A 17,613-nucleotide genomic window follows, 5' to 3' on the forward strand; every position below is an offset into this window, starting at 1 on the left:
AGGTTTGGACCTAAATTCATGCTATGAGTCAATAACAAAAATGGATTTAAAACAAGCTGCTTCCTCGTTTAATTCTGTAACAAAGCATCTTCATAAAGGAGTTGGGGATGATATTCTCCATGCTGAAAGTCCTTCCTCTTCTTTTAGACTCAGCTTAAGTCCTGACTCCTCTAAGAAGCCTCTATATTTATCAAAACGTTTATCTTTTTTTGTCCCTCTCCATGAGGGAAAATACACTAGCTGGATGCCAGCCCCCAAACCATAAAAAGAAAGAAGTTGAAAAAAGTAAGAAGTTGTAAAGTATTATGGGTGAATCATTCGGAAGGTTGGTGGGGGGAGGTTTATGCTGCACAGGAAAGGAAAGCACCACTTAGAGGTACCAACCCTTTCCAAAGGTATAGTTTCTCCCTACATTGTGATGTTATCTCTAGCTTTCAAGAACCCAGCATGAAACACCTCTTATTCTATTCATTTTCATAATTACTTTTTCTTTCTGTATTTTGCCATTGTCACTCTCAAATTGAAGGTAATGGTAGGGTGTTGTGTAAACATCTGGGCCTTGATGTATGGCCATTCTTGTGTAAAACACTGCATGGTACCCATCTGTGTTCCCTCAGTAATGCGGTGGTGAAGAGGTCTTAGTTTAAGTTTAAACTGTGTCATTTCCTACGGGCGGCTTGAACTTATCTGTGCACATCCTGGAAATCGGTAGGGCAGATGCCAGAAATCAATTGCAAAAGGAACTGCTGGCTCCTGAGAAAGAACTCATCCTAACAGAGGAGGGAGTCAAGCAAACAACCGAGGTTAAGTAGAAAATCAGTTCTGCGTATCGCAGGGGATCTGTGACTTTAATTGTCTTTTTGCATCAAGTATCATATCTCTTGTTGTACTATAAAATGTATTTATTTTGAGCTAGGTACACAACATCTCTCTACACTAATTTAATGGTAAGTAGAAATGTGGATAAAAATAGTGAAACCTGTTGCAGTTTTGCTTCTGATGAATTTTTCTTTCTGGAACAAATGACTATTTGGATTTTAAAGAAATACATATAAGTAAATAATTAGCAAGAAGCATTAGAACAATAGGCTTGTGAAGCTGCTAGTCAATCTTTTTGGGGGGAAACCTGATGCACTGGTTTTTATTTAGTGGTGTTTCAAAGTGAAAGGTGCTAGATCCAGAGACCTAGTGGAAAAGCTCTATTAATTCACAGTCAAGGTGGAACCACATACCCCTGCCTCCACCCACTCAAATTTCTCATAGTCTATCTGCCTTGATTCCAACCCAAGAAAAATGCCTCCAGAAAACACCAGAAATGGAGGTTGGTGTCAAAGGAGGATATACTCGTGTTATGGGAAGAAGCGATACAGCTTCTTTCTTTTGCATGTGAATATTCAGTTATCCCAGCACCATACATATGTTTAAAGACTAATCTTGTTGAAAATTAGTTGATCATAAATGTGAGGGTTTATTTCTGAAATATCAGTTCTATTCCATTAATTTATATGTCTAACCTTATGCCAGTACCACCAGTCTTGATTACTGTAGATTTTAAGTAAGTTTTCAAATCATGAAGTGTAAGTGCTACAACTTTATTTCTTTTATCCAGATTGTTTTAGCTCTTCCGGTCCCTTATAGTTCCATATGAATTTTAGGATCAGCTTGGCAATTTTTTAAATCATCGAGCTGGGATTTTGATAGGGGTTGTGTTGAATGTGTAGAAAATGTGGGGAGTATTGATATCTTAACAATATTAAGTCTTCCAATCAATGAACACAGAATGGATGTTTTCCTCTATACTTAGGTCTTAAATTTTTTTCAATGACGTTTTGTACTTTTCTGTTAAATTTATTCCTGAGTGTTTTTCATGCTATTTTAAATGGAATTGTTTTCTTAATTTCATTTTCACATTGTTCATTGCATGTGTATAAAAATACACGATTGTTGTATTTAGATTTCTATTATACAACCTGATTAAGATGGTTTATTACTTCTACTTTTAGTAGTATTTTATGGATTCCTTAGGATTTTTCTATATGAGATTGCATCATTTGAAAGTAGATTTACTTCTTTCTTAATCACCTCTGAGAAATCTATTACCATGTGAGGTAAGATGTTTACAGGTTCTGGGGGTTAGGACAAAGGCCATTATTCAGCCTACCAAAGATGCCCTTTTCCAGTGTGAGTAAATTCCCCTCTATTTATTTCACATGTTGAACCAACCTACTATTCCCGCAATAAATCCCACTAGGTCATGACATATAATCTTTTCTAACTTGTTTTCAGATTCAGTTTGGTAGTATTTTGTTGAAGATTTTTGTGTCTATGGTCATAAGAGATAACTGATCTGTAATTTTCATTTCTCATGATGTCTTTGTCTGGTTTTGGTATCAAGGTAATTCTGGTCTCAGAGAATGAGTTGGAAATTGTTCCCTCCTCTTCTAGTTTTTGGAAGGGTTTGTGAAGGACTGTTATTTTTTTCTTTAAACATTTCTTAGAATTGACCAGGGGAGCCACCTGGACCTGGGCTTCTCTTTATGGCCTTTTCTTTCATTACTATCTCTTTAGTTTTAGAGGTCTATTTGTTCTTGAGTCAGTTGTTAATAGTTTGTATTGTTCTAATTTTGCATGATACTTAAAACTATTTCGGATGAAATTTCTACAGGACATACGTCATCAGAATATTCATGAGCCAAGTCATTGACTGCTTTGCATAAATCAGAAGTATTCATAGAAAATAGCTTTTCTCTGGTTAAAAATGAAAATTCTGAGGGCACTTCATTTAACTTTTCATGTCTCCACTTCAAATGTGAAATGTATAATTTTCTTAATTTATATTTGATATGTGTGTTCTCCATAATAATTGATGCTCTCATCTAATGATTTGTACATTTCCAATTTATTTACCTTTTTTTTTCATTTTCAAATTCGGGGAGAATATTTGTTTCTCTTGATAAAGTTTTACATTCATAAAGCATACTTTCAAAATTTGTTTCTTTCATTATTATTTAAAATATGTAGAACCATATATATGGGAACACACTTATTTCCTTTCACCTCAGGATTTAATATGGCTCAGCATAGCACTGCCGGGTTCTGATTTGATTTAAAATTTAAGTTTTGTTCATCATGGAACTTTTGTGTTAATTTTAATTTTAAAAATATTGCATTTACGAATTCACACCCACTAGAATGGCTGTAATCAAAATGACAAGAAAGCATTGGCAAGAATGTGGAGAAATTGGAACCCTCATATATTGCTGGTGTGAATGTAAAATGAGGGATAGTTTGGCAATTCCTCAAAAAGTTAAACTTAGAGTTACCATATGACCCAACAGTTCCACTCCTAAGTATATGCTCAAGAGAATTGAAAATATATGTCACCACAAAAACTTGTTCATAGCAGCATTATTCATTATAGTCAAAATGTGGAAACAACTCAATCAACTGATGAATGGATAAACAAAATGTAGTATATCCATACAATGAATGAACCTTGGAAACAGGATACTAAATTAAAGAAGCCAATCACAAAAGACCACATATTGTGTAATTTCACTTACATGAAATGTCTAGAATACAGAAATCTACAGAAAAAGAAAATAGATTTGTGGTTGCCTAGGACTGGCAGCAGTGGGACTGACTCCTAATGGGTACCAGGTTTCTTTTTGCAGTGATGAAAATGTTCTAAAAATAGATTATGGCGATGGTTGCACAACTCTGTAAATAGCTAAAAACCATTGTATTGTGCATTTCTAAATGATGGAGTTTTATGATGTGTAAATTATATCTCAAGCTGTAAAAAAGTAAACAAGTAATTACATTAAAATACGAAGATCTGACAAGTTCGCAAACTCATCCTAGAAAAAGTGCTACATACCTCATTGCTGAATATCACTATGGTCACCTTCGAAGGACTCCCCTTGGGAAGCTATGCATCGACGCCAATGCCAAGTCCACCCTTCACAGCAATTTTGGAACTCTTTCTGGAATGGCCATCAGAGCTGTCATCGTATTACCCTTGATGTCCTGAATGTCATCCAAATGTCTTCCTTTCAATATTTCATTTATCTTTGGACAAACAAAGAAGTCATTGGGGGCCAGAACAGGTAAGTAGGGAGGGTGTTCCAATAGTTACATTTGTTTACTGGCTAAAAATTCCCTCACAGACAGTGCTGTGTGTGAGCTGGTGCATTATCGTGATGCAAGAGCCATGAATTGTTGGTGAAAAGTTCATGTCATCTAACTTTCACACAGCCTATTTAGCACTTCCAAAAGGTTAACTGTTTGTCCAGTTGGTACAAATTCATAATGAATAATCCCTCTGGTATCAAAAAAGGTTAGCAATATCATTGCAACAGGTTCATGAACTTAATTGTCAGACCTCGTATGATCATCTTGATTGCTGTAGTTTTGATGTGCTCTTAAATTCTGCATCCAAAACAAGTGCTGTACCTGACCCTAATCCTGGCTCTGGGAATCAGTGACTCCAAAAGGCTTCTTGCATGACATCATGTATTGCCCACAAGCTAGTGATGCTGAAATTCCAACCTTTAAAGATTGTCCCTTCAGCCTAAAGTTTTCACTCCCATTGGAATGTTAATTTCTCAAGAGTAAGAGACATGGAGAATATCACAGTAAGTATTGTTCATCATTGATATCTTGTAGATGAAGTTATTGGTTTTTTTTCCCCTAGAGCATTTTTCAATGTGAAAGTATGAGACATTAGGGCTCTAAGGATCAGAGACATCCACGAAAAAAAAAAATAAAAAGGTTGAGGGCCACAGAAGCAAATGCTGCCTTTTAAATATGAATTTCTTTTTTTTTTTTTTAAAGTTTTATTGGGGAATATTGAGGAACAGTGTGTTTCTCTAGGGCCCATCAGTTCCAAGTTGTTGTCCTTCAGTCTAGTTGTGGAGGGCACAGCTCTCTGGCCCATGTGGGAATTGAACCAGCAACCCTGTTGTTCAGAGTTCGAACTCTAACCAACTGAGCCATCTGGCCACCCCAATATGAATTTCTTATGATCAATTTATCTAATACTTATTGAATACCTACTCTGTGTCAGGCTCTGGGCTAGGTGCAGGGTTAGAGCAGTGAAAAGGACAGGTATGTTCCATGACTTCAATGACTTCACAATTTGGTAGGTAAGATAGAACAATAAAGACCTCATTTTGTATAGAAAGCATGACAGAGTGCACAGAGGAGGGAAAGTATTGGGGTTTGCACAGTGCTTTAGTTTACGAAGCACCTTCTCACCCATGATCTCTTTGACTCTTCACAACAACCCTTTGAGTTTTGCAGAGCAGAGATTGGTATTCTCATTTTATACCTGAGAAAACTCAGGTTAAGCTAAATGGTAGTCAGGACTAAAATCCAGGTTTCATCTTTTCACTGTTATCTGCAATTTCTCACATCCAGGGGCCTGTCTATTCTCCTTGGCTTACAGTGATGGAGCTTTAAGAGGTGTGACTGAATAAGTTTCATTTTCTATCCTCCCTCACACCCTTCAAAATCTGCTATCCTGGATATTTCTAAAAATGCAACCAATACTAGAAAAGGATGAGGGAAGCAGGAGTGAAGAGGTCTTTAGCCAAATGATATATGCACATTGTAGTGAGATATACTAGAGTTCTGTAGGAGTTCTTCGCCAGCCTCTTACTTTTAGCCGAGTAGAATAAATTATAGCAGTATTGATCACCTCTAAACAAAAAAGCTCAGTCTATTCAAATGTAAACTTAAGCTCTCTGCCTATTATATTCTGTGCAATTTCAGGGAAATCCAAAACATGTTTCTGATTGATTTGCATTTATCTCATAAAAATGTTGAGAAAGGACTATGTGCTGCCCCAATGCCTTTTGTGGCCTCTTTAGTAAGCTTAAGTTATCTTTTGTCGTTCTTAAAAAACTAGGCCCTTCTGTGTCAAGGACGTGGAAGACTTTGAGAATGATGGGTGTTAATTCTTTTTCAAACTTCTGGTAGACTTCATGAGTGAAGCCATCTGGTCCTGGATTTTTCTCTGTTGGGAAGTTTTACACTACTGATTTAATCTCCTTATTTGGTATGGGTTTGTTCAGGTTTTCTGTTTCTTCTTTGTAGTTCCTTGGAATTTGTCCATTTTGTCTAGGTCACCTAAATTTTTTGGCATTCAACTGATCATAATAATCATAATAATCACGTAGTACAACAAGGTCTATAACTGTACCCTCCGGCACTGGGAAATGGGGAGTGGTAGGTTAAGTAAAAATGCCACAATGCTCTCTTAGTGTATTTTGGCAGTGTTTCTGCATTAAGCAATCCTCTGCTTGCCCTGCTTTTTTTATTTTATTATTATTATTATTATATTATAGAGTTCTGAAAAAGTTGATTCTGACAGTTTTCCCCAGCTTAGTGGTTGCTTCAGTGGATGATGAATCCTTAGAGCTCCTTCCTCCTTCATTCTCAGAGATGTCACCTGTCCTCACCATTTCATTTTGGTGATGACAATTTTCAATCCTGTGTTTAATCATATAACCATCTACCTATCAATCTATTAATTCATCTTATGCTTTGATGCATTTGAAAGTAAATTGCAGACTTCCATATACACTCTGACACTTACCTATGTATATCATGAACAGAATTCAATATTCTTTTATGTTATTTTGAACTCTGATGTAAAGTATATTATACACAGTGAAATTCACAATTATTAAGTATACCATCACTGAACTTTGACATGTGTAACTCCATGTTTTTTTCTTAAATAAACACAAAAACCTCTCCCAACAGCTTAATATATCCTTGCAGGACACCATAAATGATGTGTGTGTGTGTGTGGGGGGGGCAGGATTAGAGGAATGCCCGAAATACTCTGATGAAGCTCATGAGATCTTGAGCTAGTTAGAAGATCCTTACAGGGCATGTGGCCAAACTTTACTATCTGATGATTATCTCCAGAGCATCCCCACAAAATTTACCACTGGCTTGCGTCCTGTCAGGGACTGGCATCTGACCAGTTCTGAAGGTAGTCTGGTCCACCTTTGGACAGCTGAGAGTATGCAGACATCTTCATTGATCTAGAGCAACACACAAGGCTAATCATCTCTCCCACTGCAGACAGTCCTTATGACTACAAAGAGCTCTCACCAAGTATTCTCTTTGCCATAATATATTCTTGTTCTTTTCATTGCTTTTCACTGATGATGACTTGGAGGCCCCCCCCCCAGCAGCTTGCTAATTTGATTCTGAATGCTTTGACTAAGTCCCCTTTAAATGGGACTCCATCAAAACCAAGGACAAACTTCCCCTGAGGGGAGCTATTCAAATGAGAGGAAGTTGAGTACTTTTCATTTTCTCTTTCTTCTGATACTGAACTTGTATAAATAAGACGTTTTCCCCTTCAACTCAGACCTTAGTTGGGCCTTTCCCACACGCTGGCTCAGTTTCTTTGATAATTTCATGCTGCCATCTAGTGGCCAAATCAGGCAATTCTCGCCTTTCTTTGAACTCGAGCCGGGGAGAGGAAATGTATGTTAACAAAGTGTCAAGCCTACATGTGAAATCATTGGAATCTTTTAAAAAGAGGACTTGCTTCCCTCCTCCCATATAATTCCTGTTGTATGCCATGCATTTCGGATAAGTAAAGCCTGAAGGTGATAAATAGCAGCAGAAAGCAGGGCTACTCCAGGGCATGATTACGGCCCTAGATAAATATTTTGAGGGAGTCCCTTTTAATCCGATAAGTAATCCGATTAAAATATATTATAAGATTTATGGGCCCATGTGAGGTTAGTCACTTAGTAATGAAAATGTGGAATAATGGGCATACACGAGGTACTTATGTATTTGCATTTTATTTTATTTTTTATTCAGCAGTTCATGTGAAAATTCCTCACGATGTCCTTGTACCATCTCTTCCTTTTCAGGTTCAGAAAACATTTCTTCATGTTTTTTTTTATTGTCGAATGCATCATACGTGCCAATTTCATATTTCCCAATAGGACAAAAAGGTACCAACACTGTTACTATTGCTAATGCAATGGGTCTTTGGAACATCTGTGTATCGAAATAATACAGATTTCTTGTCTCTGTAGTTCTTGGAGCGTAAGTATCGGCAGTATACCTCGGTAACCTTACAGCCTGAAAATGTCCTGTGTCCGATGTGAGAGTCACCCAAAATCAGCACATTATCACCATTCGGCGGCCTGATCTCACCGATCCTATGAAATTACTGTGACAACCAGTGGAAGTGATCTGCTACTCTGGCCACCCTCCTGGAACTAGGGCCTCACTGCCGAACCCTGGGACAACCACTGTACAACCTGTCTTTTAACCTTTTAAGGTATTTTTGTGAAACAAGAAGTTTTCATTTCATAAAGTCAAATTTATCAATCTTTTCTAGTTGATGCGCTTTGAGTCTTATTTAGGAAAAATTTCCATAACCCAAGGTCTAAAAAGTATACAACATTTCTGCAACTGAAAAAATTTCTATTGGACAGAGCTGTTTTGGATGGGCCTAGTTAACCTAACAATTGGTAGTCTGTGCGAAGGACACAATAAGCTGAAACAGGTTACATTCTATAGTGCGGTCAGATTCCTGTTGATACTACGATAGTATTGCTGATGCATTGGTGAGGTGGCCGGATAGTATTGCTGATGGTGGTACTTCATTTGCTTTTTAGGTCCTGCTGGTTAGTTCGGGCTGAGATCTCAGGTGTTAGGGAATACTACTTATAGCTAACCTTTTTTCCCGAAGGTTGAGTGATATCAAAATGATTGTAGCGACTGCTTTTTACAGTTGTTATTTTTATAGTTGTTAGTTCCCAAATATACCATGATTGTTACAGTGATTTTAAACCCAATACAAATTCCACAATTCTCACTAGAGAGATCTGGCACACAAGGTAGTCTTGTCCAGAGTTATATCACTACAGTGCAACCAAAGTTACCTGAGGCCAAGGACCTCTACTCTGGGATCCAAATGCTGCTACTAGCTTTTCAACCAAAACCAAAGAAATCAACATCTGTCAACCTCAATTTACCAATCTATGCAACAAAAGAATCTTTTCCCCCTATTTGTTTCACTAGGAACTTATGAAACCTTAAATTAGAGTGAAATCTTATAACAGGCCTTGTTTGTATACTTTTGCTCCATAGTTTAATTTTTGGGTGTTCAGGAAGGCTCCTGTGGAAAATTATCTTCCAGACTGAAATTCTGTTATTAGAGTCTCTTTGTGTTAAGCATTTTCTTCTCAAGGCTACCACTTTTATAACAAAATATCCCTCATTTGGAATGACAAGTCAGATTACTTTTTGTGTGTGAACCACGAGCACTTAGAAGATGGAGTGTACTCTTTAAGGAAGAAAATTCTGCATACTTTATTATTTATCTGGAGACTGGAGGACATGCTTACTTGATAGTATCACTTTTCAGGTCAGTCAGTGGGAGGCCAATGTATCCTTTGACTTTCTAGTTGTGTGGTACTTAGTTTCTATGGTCTCCCTCGGGTTCTCCATGGTCTGTCTTGGGTTCTCCATGGTCTCCCTTGGGTTATCGATTGTTTCTCTGATAAATGATTATGATGACCTCAATATTGAACCAATCATAAGAGATTCTCACTGTAATAGACAGGTTTTTGGGGGGTAGCTGTGGCTTTTATATGAGCTTTTTCCTACCAGTTACTGCCAGTGGGTGAACTTCACTACTATGCTATTACTATTGGTTCAATGTTTGGGTCATCAGATTCATGGAGGCAGTAGGAAAATTCTAAAGACTAAGGGTTCGCAGTTTAAAAATTACAAATAGGTCACAAATAGTACTCCTTGATTATATAGGGGCCAAATCGGCATTCTGGGAAATGCCTTTCTTTCCCTCCTCTCTCTTGCTCAACATCTGACTTAGAAATTCTTCCAGTCTCCTATGATCAGGGGCCATACAAAGGCAGAGTACTGGAGTAGAAAATATATTGACTCAGAATCATGCACATCGTGTAACCCTTATGGGCGTCTGTTTCATAATCTGTAAAATATAGGAAGAAACCTTCACTATCACATTATATAATGGAAGGGAAAGTCCCTTGAAGAAGGTTCTAAATTTAACCGAATTGCCCTTTCCTAACTTCTTTTGTTCAAAAGTTTGGTAGGGTGTTATGCCTTCTGGCTGAATGAGGTATTTGAATAGTTTAACATATCAAAGCCCTATCTAGGCTTTGTCCTTTTTCAAAGCCAAACTAAACTAAACCCTTTTGTTATGCTGTTTCTGGTGAAAGCATCAGTAATCTAATTTGATTTACTCAACGTCTCTATTTTATAGACGATAAGCCTTTGAAACTACAATGAAGTTATGGCTCCCCGACTAGAAATGAAGCCTGCTTCCAAGTCTAATGTTCTTTTTTTGTTTCTGTGTTCTTAAAATCTCTCCTTTTCTCCGAATAAATGTGAGCTTTGCAAACCACAAAGATGTCTGGCTTTCAATCTTCTAGGCCACACCTCTTCCACTCCCTCTGCCCCAGGGCCCTCCCCGTTACTTCTTAAAGTGCTGCAATTTGCTGCAGCCGCCATATTTCTTCTTTTCCTGAGATAGAGGCTGGATAGCAAGATATCTTCACCCCTGTGGTCCATTCTGGAACACTTGCCAATTGCCAACCACACTTTATGGCTCATTTCTTAAAAAGAAACAAAAAATCTACCAAAATTCTATAAAATATTTTTTAAATTCTGAACTTTCTTCTAGTATTTTCTTGACACCTCCACCATATTTTTTCAGGTATTTGGGATATTTTTAGGCTATTTTACATTTTAAAGGAAGTTTTTTGCAATAAGTTTTGGTTGAGGCCTGGTTTTTTGTGGTTTAGGTTTCTTTTCCCTTCACTCTTATGTTTTGCCCATCAGGGCTGCGGATACCTGGTTTTATTTATTTATGTTTTTAATTTGCCCATCGGGGCTGCGGATACCTGCTTTTAATTTTTTTTCCCCCTTAAGCCCATCGGGGCCTCGGATACCTGCTGGGTACCCCCCTCCCATCCCCCAAACCTCTGGCATATCGAGGCAATGGATGTCTTTTTTTTTTTTTTTTTCATAATTTTTGGCCCATCGGGGCCTCGGATACCTGCTTTTATTATTTTTTTACTTGCCCATCGGGGCCGCGGATACCTGCCTTAATTTTTTTTCCTTGCCCATCGGGGCCGCGGATACCTGCTTAGATTTTCTTTTTTCATTCGCCCATCGGGACTTTTAATACATGGAAAAGTGGTTGATTTCAGTGGTTCCTTGTACTATCTGGAATGTCTACAAATTTTTGCTGCTAATCGTTTGGTGTTGTGTGAGTGGACCTACGGCTTTGGCTTGGAGATGATTTTGCAGTTAGGCTAACGGGTTAGACAGGCAGAAGAAAGATGGCGTCCACTTTAGGCTTGCCGCACGCCTCTGCCCATGGTTGCTCGTGTTTAGCATAAAATAGGGAAGCAGTATGGCTAGAGGGGCATACAGAGGCAGTTGTATGCATAGTATGAGTAAATATTTTGAATGAGCTAATTGGGGGCTGGTTAGGAGCTTTGCATAAGTTGTGGTATCCTAAGTTAGATTATCGCAATTGTTCTCTGACATTTCCTGGGGCTAATTGAAAATGGCAGGGAACCGACTTAGGGGCAGGGTTCAAAATGGCGACTTTAACTTTGCCGCATTGCGCAGCATGGCTCCCTGCGTGCTTTGTTAGTGTCCAATATGGCGGATCCAGTTTTGTCGCAGTGTTCAAGTGGCGGGAAGGCCACAGCATGTTGGTATTATTGTTCTAGTGCGCAGCTTGGTGGTGGAAATATTCTGGTACATGGTATAAGATGGCGGCTCAAGCACTTGCCGCAGTGTAAAATATGGCGTGGTTTCGTTTTTGCGGCATGAATTTCCTGACAGGTTTTGCCGCAGGGACAATATGGCAGACTTCGTCAGGTGGATGTGGCAGTTTGTCGGGTGGACATCTTGGCGAGTGGTTTTTTCTGCCGGGCACTTTCTTGGCGGGCTTTGCTCCTGGTGCTCGTGCATTGTTAAAGATGGCGGGCGTTGCCGCGTTTGCCAAAAAAAGTGGGATGGTCAGTGTTGGATTGCCCTATTGCCCACCCAATCAGAGAGGGTGGTAGAATTGGCCACAGCCAATTAGTGGAGGGTGGAATTGCACCGATTTAGCATGGCTCCTGCTGCCGTTTTTGATTCAACCAATCAGAAGGAAGAAGCAGAAGGGACCTCATTCTTGTCTCCTCCCAGTGGGTGGTACCAAAGGGTCTTTCCAAGGTCATTTGCCCTTTCCAGCTCCCTCCCCTCTTAGTTGCTCCCTTCCCTCTGGGTATTCGGTAGTGTGAGCTGAACCTCACACCATTCCTCTGCATTGGTGCCCTGGCCTAGGGCAGTCATTTCCCAGTTTGCCTCTGCTCTTCCACATTGGCCAGTGGTGTGCTCCATGCGTGCCAGGTGTGAAAATGGCGCTGAGACGTGGCAAGGACCAAAATGGATCCCACATGATCGTTGGCCAACAGGGGGCAGAAGAGGAATCCCTGCCTTCCTCAAGAGGAACACCTACCCCGTACCTAATGCTGGGGTTTGACTGATTTCTATTTATTTCTTGGATGTCAGTCATAGTTTGGTTATGCGGTTTGCTACTGTTAGACGTGAGCCTTAAATGACTTATGGAAATGTATTTAGGGGTTTTGTTGATTTGTAGAATCCATTTCAAATACATTTAATGAGTTTTCACTTTTGGGTTCCTTAAAATTCCTTGAAGTTTTCAATTTCATTTTTATAAATTGCTTAAGCATTTTTGGTTTAAAATATCCAAAGTTAATAATTAGGCATGCAAATTTTTTTTACTAATTTTTTTACTTTTAAATTGACTTAAGAAACTACTTCCCTTTGGGTTTTGGAAGTCTTATAGGACATAGTTAATTAAAAGTTTAACTTTATGATGAAATATAAAAATAAATATTTGAAGGTCCATTCCACTCCAGGCCTTACTTTGTTCCCATCCTTAATGCTGCACCAATTGACTAATTGCCCACCTTTTAGGCGGGAAACTTGAATTGCTGTGAACTTGTTTCCTTTATTCACACTTATTATACTTGAGTATTAAATGCCCAAATTTTCAATTTTCTATGGTGCTTTGCCTCCACAGCCCCCAACTCCTACCCAGCCCCCCTCCCAGAAACCCCCCTATTTAGCCCCCAGTCCTTGCCCCAGCCCCAGCCCCAGCCCCAGCCCCAGCCCCAGCCCCAGCCCCAGCCCCAGCCCCAGCCCCAGCCCTAGCCCCAGCCCCAGCCCCAGCCCCTTCAGCCCTGCTTCTCCCTACGGCCACTCCAGTTATCATTGAGTACTAAAAATAAGGTGTCCATTGCTCATTTAATAGACTGGGATGCCCTGTCAATTATTGTACAGAATCCCATTTGTCCATTGTCCTATGTTAGAACAAAAAAATCCATGCACCCTTTGCTTTGGAAATGTTAACTAATCAAGAACTTCATATCAGACGATTGTCCAGAATCCTACTCATCAGATTAGTTCCCAGTCCCAGACACTTTTGCATCTAGCAGTGGGCGCAGAAAACCCAAGTCATTTGATCAACAGTTAATGTGCTCAGTCCCAATTGCCATATCCTTGTCAAAGACGACGTTTGCCCTCCTTCTCTGGAGTCCTACTGTTCTGAGACAATTAAAGTACCAAATTTAATTGTATATTGTCTCACCGTCAATCAGTGATCCTCCATATCCTTTGCATTGCTACCAGGCAATGTTGGCTACCTGAGACCACGTTCCTTGAAGAACTAATTAGTAGAATTACAATGGTCCACACCCCTGTTCATTACACAAATTCTTTGCAACTTTGGACTACAACAGAGGAACTCACTCTGAAAACCCTTTACATTGGAATGTTAATGGATACAATCATTACTATTCGTGGTACTGCCTAACAGATAAAACCCAGAGAAGATCTTTTCATCGCTCTTATGCAGTGGGAATATGTAAAATCCTCATTGACCAACAATGGACGTGCATAATAACATATAGCCAATGTCCTGTGCAATAAAAACTGGAATCCCACCCCATTCCACCCTCTACAATATTGCTAAGGAGTAAAGAATATTCAAGAACTTGGCTCATGGGCAATTAATATGCACACTTGTACTTTCACAGAGTACTGTCCAGTTCAAGGTCCAAAATACCCAATTTGTATGGTATACTGTGAGCCCATTACTCGAGGACCCTTCTCTTCAACTTATAATACCCATACTTGCATTAGTCCGTGTCTGAAATATCAACACCCACTCCCTTAGTATTCTATTATAGGAACATTACCATTCAAAAACTCTACATTACAACAGATAATGTGGACAATTTTAATTGACTAAAACAGAACTTTCTTTGAGGAACACTGAAACACCCTTACTTTATATATGAAAGATAATAATTACTTAATGCCCTTACTGAAATTAATCACGTAAAAATAGCAGTCCCCAAAGTCTCCTCTGTTAACTGGATCCCATTCCCACGTAATTCCCTTTGCCACAAGATTGCCACAAGATTACTTGGTACTGTTAATGTGCTTAAATGCCACTATGGTCCTTACGTAACAATGGGACCCATCCCCACACACTTTGCATGACCACAGTGAGTACTTGGGACTGAATGTGTTTAAATGCCACTGTGGTTCTTATGACACAATGGGACCCCATCCTACACTTTGCATCACCACAGTGAGTACTTGGAACCGAAAGTGCTTAAATTCCACTATGGTCCTTACCTAACAATGAGACTTCTGAGGTTCTCACTTTGCATCGCCACAGTGAGTACTTAGGACTGAATGTGCTTAAATGGCACTATGATCCTTACGTAACAATAGGACCACATCAAATTCACACTTTCCATCACCACAGTGAGTACTTGGACTGAAGTTGATTAAATGCCACTACAGTTCTTACATAACAATGGGACCATATCAAGTTCTCACTTTGCATTACCACACTGAGTTCCTGGGACCTAATGTGCTTAAATGCCACTGTGGTCCTTACATAACAATGGGACCAATCCCTATACACTTTGCATCACCACAGTAAGTGCTTGGGACTGAATGTACTTATATGCCACTATGGTCCTTACGTAACAATGGGACCGCATCCTTAACACACTGCATCACCACAGTGAGTGCCTGGGAGTGAATGTGCTTAAAAACCACTATGGTCCTTATTCAACAATGGGACCCAATCCCTACACATTTTGCATCACCACAAGGAGTACTTGGGACCAAATGTGCTGTAATGTCACTGTGGTTCTTACGCAACAATTGGACCCCCATCCGTGCACGCTTTGAATCATTACAGTGAATGTTTGGGGCTGAATGTAATTAAATGCCACAATGGTCCCTATGAAACAATGGACCCCATCCCTACACACTTTCAAGACCACAGTGAGTAGTTGGGTCCAAATGTGCTTAAATGCCACTATGGTCCTTATGTAATAATGTGACGCTCATCCCTACACACTTTCAAGACCACAGGGAGTTCTTGGGATTGAATGTGCTTAAATGTACCTGTGGTCCTCATGAAAAATGAGACCCCAACCGTATACACTTTGTATCACCACACTGAGTCCTTGGGACCAAACGTGCTTAAATGCCACTATGGTCCTTACATAACAATGAAACCCCATCCCTACACACGTTGCATCACCTCAGGTTGTAGTTGGGACTGAATGTGCTTAAATGCCACTGTGGTCCTTACACAACAATGGGAACTATCCCTATACACTTTGCATCACCACAGTGAATGCTTGGGACCGAATGTGCTTAAATGCCACTATGGTCCCTACACAACAATGGGACCCTTCCCTAAACACTTTGCATCACCAAGTGAGTACTCGGGACTGAATGTGCATAAATGCCACTATGGTCCTTACATAACAATGAAACCCCATCCCTATACACTTTGTATCACCACAGTGAGTGCTAGGGACTGAATGTGCTAAATGCCAATATGGTCCTTATGCAACAATAGACCCCCCATCCGTGCACGCTTTGAATCACTACAGTGAATGCTTGGGGCTGAATGTAATTAAATGCCACTGGTCCCTATGAAACAATGGACCCCATCCCTACACACTTTCAAGACCACAGTGAACAGTTGGGACCAAATGTGCTTAAATGCCACTATGGTCCTTATGTAATAATGCGACGCCCATCCCCACACACTTTCAAGACCACAGGGAGTTCTTGGGACTGAATGTGCTTAAATGTACCTATGGTCCTCATGAAAAATGAGACCCCAACCGTATACACTGTGTATCACCACAGTGAGTCCTTGGGACGAAATGTGCTTAAATGCCACTATGGTCCTTACCTAACAATGAAACCCCATCCCTACACACTTTGCATCACCACTGTTACTACTTGGACCTAATGAGTTTAAATGGCACTATGGTCCTTACATAACAATGAAACCCCATCCCTGTACACTTTGCATCACCACAGTGAGTGCTAGGGACTGAATGTGCTAAATGCCAATATGGTCCTTATGCAACAATAGACCCCACATCCGTGCACGCTTTGAATCACTACAGTGAATGCTTGGGGCTGAATGTAATTAAATGCCACTATGGTCCCTATGAAACAATGGACCCCCTCTCTACACACTTTCAAGACCACAGTGAACAGTTGGGACCAAATGTGCTTAAATGCCACTATGATCCTTATGTAATAATGTGACGCTCATCCCTACACACTTTCAAGACCACAGGGAGTTCTTGGGACTGAATGTGCTTAAATGTACCTGTGGTCCTCAAGAAAAATGAGACCCCAACCGTATACACTTTGCATCAGCACAGTGAGTCCTTGGGACCAAATGTGCTTAAATGCCACTATGGTCCTTACATAACAATGAAACCCCATCCTTACACACTTTGCATCACCGCAGGTTGTAGTTGGGACTGAATGTGCTTAAATGCCACTGTGGTCCTTACACAACAATGGGAACTCTCCCTATACACTTTGCATCACCACAGTGAATGCTTGGGATCGAATGTGCTTAAATGCCACTATGGTCCCTACACAACAATGGGACCCTTCCCTAAACACTTTGCATCACCAAGTGAGTACTCGGGACTGAATGTGCATAAATGCCACTATGGTCCTTACATAACAATGAAACCCCATCCCTATACACTTTGCATCACCACAGTGAGTGCTAGGGACTGAATGTGCTAAATGCCAATATGGTCCTTATGCAACAATAGACCCCCAATCCGTGCACGCTTTGAATCACTACAGTGAATGCTTGGGGCTGAATGTAATTAAATGCCACTGGTCCCTATGAAACAATGGACCCCATCCCTACACACTTTCAAGACCACAGTGAACAGTTGGGACCAAATGTGCTTAAATGCCACTATGGTCCTTATGTAATAATGCGACGCCCATCCCCACACACTTTCAAGACCAGAGGGAGTTCTTGGGACTGAATGTGCTTAAATGTACCTGTGGTCCTCATGAAAAATGAGACCCCAAACTTATACACATTGCATCAGCACAGTGAGTGCTAGGGACTGAATGTGCTAAATGCCTATATGGTCCTTATGCAACAATGGGAGCCCATCTGTACACACT

At 40.0% G+C, this 17,613-nt stretch overlaps 1 long non-coding RNA gene across 2 annotated transcripts in view; it reads left to right on the forward strand.

Annotated features, from left to right (window-relative positions):
* The first annotated feature begins 7,907 nt into the window (after nucleotides 1-7,907).
* Nucleotides 7,908-17,613, forward strand: part of LOC308494203 — a 31,328-nt gene continuing 21,622 nt past the window's right edge. Inside the window, exons 1-2 of one of the 2 annotated variants that reach the window (XR_013992890.1) lie at nucleotides 7,908-7,991; nucleotides 8,076-8,323. This is a non-coding gene — a long non-coding RNA (uncharacterized lncRNA). Of the gene's footprint in view, nucleotides 7,992-8,075; nucleotides 8,324-12,443; nucleotides 12,569-17,613 lie in introns of those variants that run through there. The other variant, XR_013992891.1, reaches the window with a different exon arrangement.

This window comes from Rhinolophus hipposideros (assembly GCF_964194185.1).
Source record: "Rhinolophus hipposideros genome assembly, chromosome: X".
Taxonomy (NCBI): Eukaryota; Metazoa; Chordata; class Mammalia; order Chiroptera; family Rhinolophidae; genus Rhinolophus; species Rhinolophus hipposideros.